Genomic DNA, 13,050 nt, shown 5'->3' on the forward strand with positions numbered 1-13,050 from the left:
CTAAGATCTTTGTTTAAAAAATGCTTGGGGTTATTGTCAAGAACTTTCTTTTATCTCTGGGGAGAAAATAAACTTATAAGACAAGAGCTGAACTAGACAGCTGAATTGGGGAGCTGTGTAGAGAGGAAAGTGGGGGAGAGTTTTACTCTAAGGGATCACAAGTACATAGCAATATTGCATTGGAGTAAGGAGTTCATTTTGGATCTGATGTTAGTATAGAACCCTGTCTTGCTCACAGAAGCAACGAGGTTTCAGATACGGTGAATTCAGAGTTATAACAGTGAAAGAGACATCTCCTTAGGAGTCCAAAGAACTAAATGCTAGCCTTCATCTTACTCATTCTATAAATTTCTTGAGTACAAAATTGGACCAGCAATACCTTCCCAGTCTTACTAGGAAATTTGTGATCAGAAATTAACTTTGAGGGATATATTATGTTGCCAAAAACAGAAATATTCTGTCCTAGAAATCTAACACCTGCTCAAACTCTCGAATGGACCTTTATCCACCATAGGAAGCACTCAATCACTCATTTCCTCTGATAAGGCAAGGCTAGCCTCTGTCTCCAAAGGTTCACACTTCTTTGCAGAATGCAGTGTCCCTGGAAAGCAAAGATCCTAGCTCCAGTTGTATTTCCCAGGCTCCTTGGCAATTCAGTGAAACCATGTGACTGAGTTCTAGCCAATGAAATGTGAGAATTTTATCTAAAGAGGTCAGATTTAGCCTTTTATGCTTTGGCCACTTGGAATATAGAATCTGGAGGATGAGTTTGGGAGCTACAAGTTCAGTTGTAGAGCTACAAAACAGAAGGAATTTAGATCCTTGAATTACCCCTTAAAAACGAGCCTCCAAATTAGAAACAACCAAAGTGGGCTATTATGTAAGTGAGAAATAAATATTTCCAGTGTTAAGCTAATAAAGAGAATTGGGAATATTATCTGTTATAGCAGCAGACATTCCCTTAATTAATATCACTGTCGAACAGCTCTATGATTTCCTTGGGGGAAATGATGTCTCCCATATTGTGCCATCTGATTGGACAGCAAATCAAATGCCCATTTCCAGCTATTGAAGCCAGATAGACCATCCAAGTCATTTCTCTCTCAGCTAGTCTTTTTAGTAGAGTCAGGATGTGGCACATGACTTAGTCTTACACTGACACATGATCTGTCCTGGGATAGATTGAATAAGGAAAGAGGAATTTTCGTGGCCAAAGGTGGCAGCAATATTCTCTCTAACTGCCAGCTACAAAAACTTCCTAAATTTTTACTTTTAGGCTTCCAAAATTGTCCTGGTTACTGTCTATTCCTGACTGAAATCAAGGCATTCTCTTCAATAAATTTCCTCCTCTTTGGTTAGTTACAGTCATTCTTGCCTTTGGCTCTAAAGACCGAACACTAGCTACTCAAAAGAAAGAAAAAAAGCAATGAAAATAAAAATTCAAGTGTCCAGCCAGGCACCAGTAGCTCCCATCTGTAATCCTAGCCACTCAAGAGGCTGAGACATGAGGATCGCGGTTCAAAGCCAGTCTGAGCAGAAAAGTCCATGAGACTTATCTCTAATTAACTAGCAAAAAGCTGGAAGTAGAGGTATGGATCAAGTAGTAGTGTGACAGCCTTTATACAAAAGGTTATGGGACAGTGCCCAGGCCCTGAGTTCAAGCTCCAGTAGCTGCACGCACAAAAAAAGACTCTCAAGAGCCTATGTACCAATAGGTACTTTGAAGATTGAGTTTATTAAACAAAACTCCAAGCACATATAGATTTCTCAAAATCTAAATTAACTGTATTTAGATATCTACTTGAGTTCTCAGGACATGAGGAAACAGGGCAGGAGCAGGGAAGAATTAACAGTGTGTTTTTCTATAGGCTGCAATAAATATAGACAGTGAGGTCAAGGCAGAAGCTCTGTGATTGATTTATCACATTATAGTTCATTAAAAGTGTTCCATTACCTTTTTAAAAACCATCCAGTCTCCAAAAAAAAAAAAAAACAACCTTTGTGAATACAGTTTCCAACATTGTTAGAAGGGATTCTTGACAGCTCTTCATTTTTAATGGCAGTGTTATAAACAGCTCCATAATGGTCCTGCTTAGTGGTAGACTAGTTTGGAAGCCAATGACAAAAGGGGTTTGAGCTTATGTGGTGACCCTGTACAGGCTGAGTCTGAAGATAATCTGTGTAGAGTAATTGAAGGACTTGAGTTTTGCAGTGATTCAGAAGGGACGTTCTAAGAGGGGCTTGAATACCAAAAAGGGCTCGAAAATGTGTTTTCTCTTGTAAATTGAAAGACAAGGAGAAACAACTGAAGTGTCAGATTGTCCTTAGACATCCAAAGGGAAGACATGGCACTGATGTGCAATTCAAATTAGGCAGGAAAGATTATGGCTCAGGGCCAGCTGAAGGGAAAATGTTGATTTTCTAATTTGTAGCAAACAGATGTGAGTTCTGAGCTGCTTTGTCCAGGATCCCCAAGAGATTGAGCAGCAGGGAAAGATGCAGGGGTGACAGAGGTGCGGGATGTATTTGGGCCAGCTCTAATTCAATCTCTTCTGCCCACCCACCAACTTGAGAAAAGTACAAAAAATACAATCTGCACCCTTCCTTGATGCTATTAAGTAACTGAAAACAAGATACAACTTATACCTCCTAACTGCTATTTTATACCTATGTCCTTTATGCCATTCTCTCCTGCAGTCATTCTACAGCCATCTTAGAATCCTGGCACCTGCCAGGCTTCAATGAATTGTTTATTCTGACTAAGCTTCTCATCTCAAATGATAAATCCATAACAACTTCCCCTAGAGTCTGGTGTTATTGACCAGAAGAACACATCTATAACTGTTTATACATACCTTTCTCCCCCTTTCCCGAGTTCTTTGTGTATTTAAACCTATAACTCATGTCCATACCCTGAAGATGAGCTAAAGTACTGTCTTGCCAGCACTTTCCATGCCACGTAATAAACCTTTCTCTGCTCTTCCTTGAGTCTCTTTATTTGGCCGATAGGTGTAAGTAGCAGGACCTGATGTGGAAACCCAGGAGTTTAGGCATGGGGCCTAAAATTCTGATTGCATCAGCATCCCTTACATCCTTTTCGGTCTTCCAACAGTTCTGGGCCTGGCTCTCTCTATTAGTTATCCTTTCTTGCCATTGGATTCTGGTCTCAAAATTGCTAATCATTGCCACTGTAACAAATCCCCTCTAAAATTAGTGACTTTGAACAACAATGATTTTAATATTTTTCATGGTTTCTTGGGGTCAGAATAAGAGCAAAGGAAAAGTCACATCACTACAAAGAAGGCAAGTTAAACAGAAGTGCAAAATATTACTTAATTCTAGCCAAGTAACACTGCTTCCATAAGCCTCTTAAGTCCTATCCATTCTTGGTTGAAATAGAAACTTAGCAAGTCTTAGGGGTTAAAGACAAGCACCAAACGGATCTAATCGAAAAGACTGAATTTGAATTTTTTTCCTCTGGGTGGAAATCAGTGGTGATGTGTTTAAACACTACCGACTGTGCACCATGTCATGTCATACTTTGGGTCAGAACAGGTTTGCTTTCTGAGACCAAAAGCCTAATGAAGCTAGTTGGAATGAGAAGGCACAACCAACACCCCACCCCTACACCCAACCCCCACATCACTACCACTTTCTGGCCTTGAACTCTTATCCCTCACATCTAAACAGCCTGCCAGGTCTACTGAAACCTTCTGACCAGGCAGTGATTTAATTCTAAGTGTGGGGAGAGGAAAATGTGATTGGGTGAGAAATGCAACTGTGAGTCAGTCACCTCAGCTGGGTAGGGGTGTGACACTTGAAGGCAGACATCCCAAAGATAAGCGGGGCCTGGAAAGAGTCCACAGTGGCAGAAGTCGCTGGGGAAATCAGGAAATTTGCTCTGAAGGCTCTGAAGCCAAGATGGGGAGAGCCTGATGCGTGGAGTCTGAATCAGCTTGGCTGAAGCTGCAGGCTCCAGCTAGCGGTCTCTGCTCCTTTAGTCTGCTGTTGACAAGAGTTAAGGTTTTCCACAGGGTTGCCTTTCTTCCTAATAAACATAATAATTATGAAGAATGCAACTGCTCTCACCTGCAACGACTCAAAATTTACTTATAACAGTATTTTTTTTATTTTTGTCTCTGGACATTGGATTGGTTTTATATTAATTCCCCAGAGCACAAAGCAATAACAACTTAAACTTTGGCATGTTTGGGAAGAAGTAATTAGGGAGATTTTTTTTTTTTAGCAAACTCTCCTCTTTGTTTCACTGATAGCAAAGGTGTTTAAACAACCAAAGCAGCATTGCATGTCTCTTAAATCCTAAATCCTTGTTTATACTTGTCTATAGTTGTACCATTTCGTCCCTTTCATAAAATTGTGTCATTATATCTTTAGTGCTCCCCTGTGAAATCATTCAGGGCATGGATCTCTCCCACCTGCAGCCCTAACACAAACCAATCAAATACCTAAATCGGGTATTTCATTTTACATAACCATTCTGATCTGGGTTGGGAGGAGGGGCTGCCTGGAGTGTTACAGTGGAAAAAAAAATATCTGAGGTTGAATCAGGAAGGTTGACCGCCTCCAGATTGAGGCAGGAAGAGTAGTTGGAGCAAGGTGGAGGCATGGGCCATTCCCTCATTCCCTCTTACCCTACAATAACTAATCCAGAGCCATCATGTAGTTTAAGGTGCTTTAATGTCAGAGCACCCTTCCTCCAGAGAGTACCCCCCAAGGACTCACCAATAGGTGAGTTTGGGGGACTCTACACTCTTTTCCAGGATCTTATCAACGGAGGCACCATCTTGTCAACCCCCTTCCCATTCACACCAGGGTTTGTTGATCCCTTTTGGAGCCATCCCTCCCAGAAACAATAACATTTGAGTTGTCCACAAGGGAAGGATTTCTTACATGAGTGATATTACCCTTTTGAGGTTAAGGCTTCATACTTTCTGGGCAAGTGCTCTACCACTTGCCCAGTCCTTTTGCTTTTTTTGTTTTTCAGATAAAGTTTCTAGTAACTTTGACCGGATCAGCCTTGGCCTCTGATGGCAAAAAAAAAAAAAAAAAAACCCTACCTCTGCTTCCCAAAGATGCGAGGACCATAGGCATGTGCCTATGGTTTGTTTTTTTTGTCAGTTGTAGGGCTTGAACTCTGGGCTTGGACCCTATCCCCCAGCTCTTCAGCCCAAGGTGAGCGCTCTACTGCTTGAGCCACAGCATCACTTCCAGTTTTCTAGTGGTTTATTGGAGATAAGAGTCTCACAGACTTTCCCACCCAGGCTGCGCTTTGAACTGTGATCCTCAGATCTCAGCCTCCTGAGTAGCTAGGCTTACCGGCATGAGCCACCAGCGCCCGGCTCCAACTTGTTTTTGAGGTAGGGTCCCATTAACTTTTGTCAAGGTTGACTTTGAATCACGACCCTCTGCGTCTCTGCTTCCTAAGAAACTGGCTATCTTACTAAGCTATCTGTCAGCCAGCAGTGAGAGCAGCTAGCCTGTGACACAAAGGGCCATTTATTGACTCAAGTATTCAAACTTGGAAGGGTCTGGGGTGGAGCTGGCTCATAGGGCATCCAGATCAGTGGAGCTGTTGGTTGTCCTCCACAATCTCTTCTCTTGCCCCTCACTCTCACTTCTGCTTTCTTCTGATTGATGGCTTGATTCTCCCCTGTCAAAGATGGGCTTGTGCCCCACGTGAATCCTTATACCATTCAGTAGAGGGGCACATGACTCCTGTCTTCCCAGTGGAGTTGGAAAATTGCTTAGGCAAGAACTGTCATTGGCCCAGCCTGGGCCAAGTGCCTACTCCTTAAGTCAATTACTGTGACTAGAACGCTAATGAGTGGTATATCTTCACCCCTCCTTCTTTGCTGGCTCTCTCATCAAAAGGGAGAATGGAATATCCAAATATTAGTGTAGGCCAGACAGCCATCCTGAAATCTCTCTGTCAGACACTGTCCTCCAAAAATACACAGCACACAGCTTTTCACATAAAATATCAGGGAGTTGTTGGACCCTGAGGTCCATTCCAGGCCCCAGATTAACTCCATTTACACAAAGGATTTGAATTGTTAGTGGGAGAATTTCCTGACAGTTGATTATTTGCAAAACTACAAGCATTCCTGGCAACCCTCAAATCCTATCCTGTTTCCCTAACCTGGCCCCTCTAGAGCTACCTCTAAGGTTCTTGCCACATCCTCTCTTCCCTTTCCAATAACTCGCAGTTCCAGTCACTGCTAGGATGACAGGAGGCCATTTCTACTCAGAGAGACTTGCACAAAGCTACTTGATATCAATGACTTTGAGTATTACCAGGAAGGTAAAGACAACGGTACTGAATTGCAAATTGTAGAGCTGCAGAGACAGAATTCTGTCCTTAAATGGAGGTGATAGGTTCTTTGTTTAAAAATAAAACAAATGTAGAGGAATATTTCAAACTGAAAAACCAATCATTTGAAAGCTGCCCTAGAGCAAATTGGATGTCAGCACAACACCTAGACATTCACTTGTTAGAGATGGAGGAATGCATGCACACATACACACACACACACACACACACACACACACACACACACACACACACACAGCATTCCTTATATATACATATTTACACACGATGCACAGAAAGATGACCTTCCTCCTCTCTGCTCTTCCACTGCCTGCAATGGTAACATTTACTACAGATTTTATTACAAAAGCCACAAAATGAAATTCTAATCAATAATAGTTTGCAGGATGGGGGAAAAAGGGAACTGAATACATTCATAGGTAAAAGATGTTATTATCTCAGTTCAGTAACTATGAAAGAGAAATAGATGAAAAAATCTGGGTTTTATATTAAAAACCGGCGCAGCTGTAGAGTTACATAATAAAGTATTGCCTGTATCCATGGAAATGGGGAGTAATTGATGCACCACAAGTTATTTTTATAAACCCAAACAAAAAAATTCAATCAGAAATGTCTTTACCCGTTTTGGGGGCATTGTATATTTTGTATCTGTACATAATGCACACATTTAGAGTCTGAATGCACTCATTATCGATCAGCCGTGTTGAATAGGACATGCTGCTTTCCCTGAATATTCAAGATTAGAATCCCGTGGCCTAGCTCCCACTCCTTCTTAAAAGACTTCCTCTGAATAAATCATGCATTGCTTTAAAATCCAAGCAGTTCCAACTTGTAAGAATAAAGGAGCTCCATTCCTGGTTTTGGAAGTGTCTAAGGGGACAGGTCTGGAAGAGGGGAGCTCTTCCTTATGCATAGACTTGAGTTCCCTCCTTACCACAAAGCCCCCGACTTCACCCCCACACCAAACATAGTGCCTACCACAAAGCAGGTTTTCCAAACAGCCAGGATGCACAGCATATGACAATTCCCCCAGTTTGTCTGGCAAAGAATCACTGAAAACATCTGTCACAGACACAGATTCATGAGTCTCACCCTCAACCCCTTGTATTTTGTTAGGCAGGCATAGGAATGTGTTAGAGCCTGGCACCTCCCCAAGGAAGTTCTTGGCATTAGGAACTGAAGGAACACAGGTGCAGGGCCAGCGTCAGAGAGGTGTGACCTGTGCAATTCAACAAGGCCCTGCAACTCCAAGGTACCAAGTCTTTATTTCATGCTCTGCTTTTCCTTTCCCCCATTGAAATTTGGGGTGCGTGTGTGTGTGTGTGTGTGTGTGTGTGTGTGTGTGTGTGTGTGTGTGCGTGTGCATGTTCTGCTACTGGAGTCTGAACTTCAGACCTTGAGCTTCTTTGCTTTGCCTTTCTGATCACAGCTAAAGCTCCTCCACTTGAGCCACAGCTCTACTTCTGGGTTTGTTTTTTGTTTAGTTTTGTTTGTTCATTTTTGTGTATATGCTCATTCTAGGGCTTGAACTTAGGGCCTGGATGCTATCTCTGAGCTTTTTTTTTCTCTCAAGGCTAGAACTCTACTACTTGAGCCACAGCTCCACTGCTGGCTTTTTTTGTTTTGGTAGTTAATTGGAGATAAGAGTCTCACAGACATTACTGCCCAGCCTGGCTTCCAACCATGATCCTCAGGTCTCAACCTCTTAAATAGCTAGGATAACAGGTATAAGACACTCACACCTGGAACACTTGTAATTTTTTTTCAAATTAATTGATTAATCTCACAGATTATTATAAATTATTATTATTATTATAAATTGATCTCACAGATTTTCCCAGTATGAGTCTCAGATTTCAACCCCCTGAGTAGGATTATAGGCATGAGCCACCACTGCCTGGTTCTTTTTTTTTTTTTTTAATTAATATGGGCTGTGGTTCTAGATTTTGGACTGAATGCTAAAAACATGTAGCTAACCCCATAAAGGTATAATAGTTAAAAGCATACATTTAGCAATTTGACAAACTGGGGTAAAATTTTCAACAACAGCACTTAAACTAGTTAGGAGATCTTTAGCAGGTTAGCTTTTGTGTACTCACCTATGAAATGGAGATAATAGCAATATTGACCCAATAGACTGTTATGAAAATTACATGGCACAAGGGTCATAATGTGTTCACAACTTGGAAAAAAGTGAAACCTGGCTCACCGTTATGATTTCAGTAGAGTCGAGTGAAATAAGGACCTGTAGGAGGGAGGAGGATATTTAGGCTGATTTCTAGAGGAACACAAAGCCTGGCCTTCCCAATACTGGATCACAATCTGGATTCCTTAATTATGCAACTGTGCAGTGGCTCTGTCTTAGATGCCACCATGACCAGAAGTGCCTAACTCCAGCTTAGTATCAGCTTCCTTTTAAAATCTACCCATTGAATAGCTGTTCCAGGTGATGCCAGAATGAAAACTCCCCCTTCGTTATTTCTAGAGGTACTGTGCACAACAGGAGTTTGAATATGAACAGGGACTGGGGCAGGAAATGGTGATTATAGGGAGTGACATTCTACTATACATCTCCTTTGTGTGGGCCTATGTTTCGTTTCTCTTGATTCTAGAAGTCGAGTTGGTAGGTCAGGAAGTACTTTCATTTCCTACTTTTTGAAGGTGAAATTGTTTTCAACCAAATTTATACCAGTTTGCATTCCCACCACCAGAAAGTCTAATTTCTCTACATCCTTACCAATACTTGCCATGTTGATTTCTTAGTGTTAGCCACTCTAACAGACACAAAGTAAACTCTGATTGTGGTGCTGATTTTCATGTTCCTAATGACAAATGATCTTTTTTTCCTGGCTTTTTAGGGAAAATATTTATCCACATCCTTTATCCATTTTTTACAAATTTGGTAAAAAAAAAAAAAAAAAAAACTTGTTGAAAAATCTATTCTATAAGCATTGAATGATCTTGGCATTCTTATCAAAAATTAATTGATTATAACATAAAGGTTTGTTTATGAGCATTTAATTCTATACCAATGACCTCTATGTTTCTCCTTACACTAGTACCACATTAATTTTATTACTGTGGCTATGTAGGGACTTTTGAAATGTGAAAGTGTAAGTGTACAAAGATTTATTTTTCTTTTTCAGCACTGTTTTGGTTTTCTAGTTTCCTTCCATTTGTGTATGGATTTAGTCTCAGCTTGTCAATTTCTGCCAAAAATAAAACAAACAAACTAGCTAGAATCTTGACACAATTTCACTGAATCTCTAGGTTTCTCTGGAGAGTATGACTATGTTAACAATAAATCTTTGAATCCATGAATGTGGGATGTCTTTCTGTTGACTAAGATGTTAATTATATAGTCAATAATATAGTGTAGTCTACAGGACACAATAGTTTGTTTATTCTACTGTTAAGTATTGCATAATTTTGATACTGTTCTAAATTAAATTTCACTTCCAAATTATTCATTGCTCCCATATAAAAATGCAGTTTTTTTCAATGCAATGATTTCAAGTCTTCACCTTGTATCTAGTAACCCCCATAAACATACTTATGACTTCTAATAGTTTAATGATGCCTTAGGACTTTATACAAGACCATCCATCTGAAAATAAAGGTAGTTTTCTTTCTAGCACAAATGCTCTGGATGCCAGTCTTTTTCTACTTATCATGTGTGTGTGCATGTGTGTGCATGCACGTGCATGCACACACATGCACCCACACGGCAGTAGCGGGGCTAAAATTCTGGGCCTACGCACTCACTACCTATGCCTTAGTTTGTTCACTCAAGACTAGAGTTCTACCATGTTAGCCACAGAAGTGGTTCTGGCTTTTTGTTAGTTAATTGGAGATAAGAGTAGCGTGGGCTTTTCTGCCCAGGCTGATTTCGAACTGTAATATCTTAGGTCTTAGCCTTCTGAGTAGCTAGAACAACAGGGTGAGCTGGTGCCCAGCTCTCCCTATCTTTTAAGGACCATCTTATCCTTGAAGACATTTGTGATCAGCCCTCTCTCCAGAAATGTGCTGAATTTCGGTCCCTGCCATTTGCTTTATATTCGCTTCCTGTGACTTCATCTCAAGCTCCATTTTCCTATATGCTTAATGCACATTTAATGTTGAATGCTTTTTGTAGTCTTGATTTCTGCTCGAGTTTTTTTCCCCCTCTCTTCCCATGGCTCCAGCACACCTAGATCCACAGTCACCAGAACTGGAAAAATAACCATTTCAATGTCATGCTTCAGTTCCAGAATTACCCAGGCCCAATTCCTCACCATTTCCACAGCATTGCGTTAATATATATTGGTCTATATCTTGCTAGGCTTTATATTATGCCTTGTCTCTTTTTCATTCTAACTCTAGCTAAGTGAACAGCCACAGCTCTGGCCTCTTACTTTATCTTGATATTGGCTGCACACATCACAGTGGCAAGAAAGAATATCTATGCCCAGATTCCCTCAAACACTGCACAATCCATTCCTTCTGCCAGGAGAGGAAAATCAGACAGCACGAACCAGCTCTTAGTCATGTAAAGTGTCCCCATGGACCCTGTAAAATTGCCTTGTTCCCCATAGGGTTCTAAAATAAATATCTAAGTATTAATTCTAATGAGGAAAATTTCAGAGTATTACTTTAAAGAAAAAAAATGTCACCTGAAAAGAATATAAGACCCAATTAAGTTGAAAATACCTTCTTTGTATGGATATAACCTACATAATGAGAGCCTTTTCTATGCTTAGAAAATTGAGATAGTGCTCTACAGAGATCTCTTCACGTGTATCATGAAATGGCATCACTGAATGAGAGACAGATTCCAGAGTATCTTCCAGACAATGAAGGAAAAAGTTCCAGCTCAACTGATCATAGATCATTGGTTTGAGATTTGGTTCTTATCATTTCCTCAAAAGACACTGTTCTAAATTCTAGATGAGTAATCATTTCCTGAGAACTAGATTACATGCAGCAATGTATTGCTAAAACAGTTATCAAAAGCAGAAAACAACACACACACACACACACACACATCCTGGTTTTATAGTATTTGCCAATTTCTATGAAGTCAATATCCCTACTATGGTTAATTGAACTACTAAGAATTTTACAACTGGCCTACCAAAATTCCCATAGGTTATGTAACCTGGTACCAGACATAATTGTCATTCCTTTATTCAAGTCACCATATTCAAGTCTAGTAGTTTCAGAGGTACAAAGCCCCTTTCTCTGACCTCAGTGAACCTACAATCTAATGTTGACATAGACATTTTGATTAATTGCTTTGGTTATTTTTTCCAAGAGAAATTTGCATCAGCCTTGGTACTTACTGTGATTTGGCATCCATCAAGGTAAACACAATGTAGAGATTTAATTCTCAAAGATTGATAGTTTGACAATTCGTAATAATGTAGCAATCATAGCATCTACTCTGAATGTTGTACCTTATTACATTTTCAAAACCCACATTCTAATAGGATTCTTCAGTAATTTTTTTCAACATTAAACTATCTGTGGCTAGACCCAACTAGTCTTAAAAGACCATTAGCAAAAGGAGGAAAAAAAAAGTCTTCTCCCATCAAAAGAATAAGAACAAGATAAAATTTTTCCATTTACTCTCAATTTTTTTATTATTTATGAGCAAGTCACAAAGCACGAGGGAGGGGCAGCAAATAAAGATAAGAGCACATTGTGGGAACACTTGCTCATATTATGTACAGCATGTACTGAGGACTCTTGCCTGTTCCTTAGCATAATGTCTAAGTCATTTCTAGAGTGATAAGGTTCACTCACTAACAGCAAAGACTCACAGAGATTTCTGCCTCCAGTAGTGGTAAAGTCTTTGAGGCTTGGATTTGTTTTGCAAGCAAATTTTAAGGGAACACCTTGACTGAAAGTAAAAAAATGAAGTAAAGCTGACTTTAATTAAGGTTTCATTAAAAGGGGACCATTATCTAATGTCATGTGATGTAAGAACTCAAAGATCTAAGCAGCTACATCAAAGGGAATATCATGTTCTAAGTAGCTCACTTCTAACTTGGCCACTAAGTTTTTCTTCTTTCAAACTGTGTGCAGCTATTCAGCTCTGTCTCAGCTGAAGTATCTCTTTTCTGCTGGATTCCTTGGGAACTTTAGAATCCTGACACCAGAAAAGGTCATAGGTATGCTTGTTGCAGCCTTCTTACTGATGATTATCTGTCATGTGTAGGTACAGATGTTCCCAGATACTTTTCTAATTTCCATCTGCTTCCTTTGGAGAACCTTCCAACACCCTTTAGTATCTAGCTGGAAAACAAGACAAAGCTATTGCATGATTGTCTCTAGACAAATGTTCCTGGACTCAAATCCTTTCTCCCACTCCTCCCTTCATCTACTTCATTCTTCTGGTTTGGTAACCTAAAGTAACTAACTTATTTAGCTTTTAAATGGGCACAAAGTATAACTTAGTAAAGTTGTCTTTCAATATCCCATTCAAATGCATTCATAAAGGTTTGTGAACTCACCCCAGCCAGGATTCGCTCTGTTTTCTCATCTCCCTTAGATTCAGTTCGGTGTGTGCCTCATCATTTTCAGTACATTGGAGCCTATCTGAAGTAGCCTTCAATCCATCCTATTCATATTCTCTCATCATAGTCATCAGGTGCCCAACAATGCTTAGCAGAGTGCCATGAGCTGGAATCTTCTTCAGGACCAGTAGCATGTCTGCT

Source organism: Dipodomys spectabilis, unplaced genomic scaffold (genome assembly GCF_019054845.1).
Source record: "Dipodomys spectabilis isolate Male_0828 unplaced genomic scaffold, ASM1905484v1 ptg000165l, whole genome shotgun sequence".
NCBI classification, from domain to species: Eukaryota; Metazoa; Chordata; class Mammalia; order Rodentia; family Heteromyidae; genus Dipodomys; species Dipodomys spectabilis.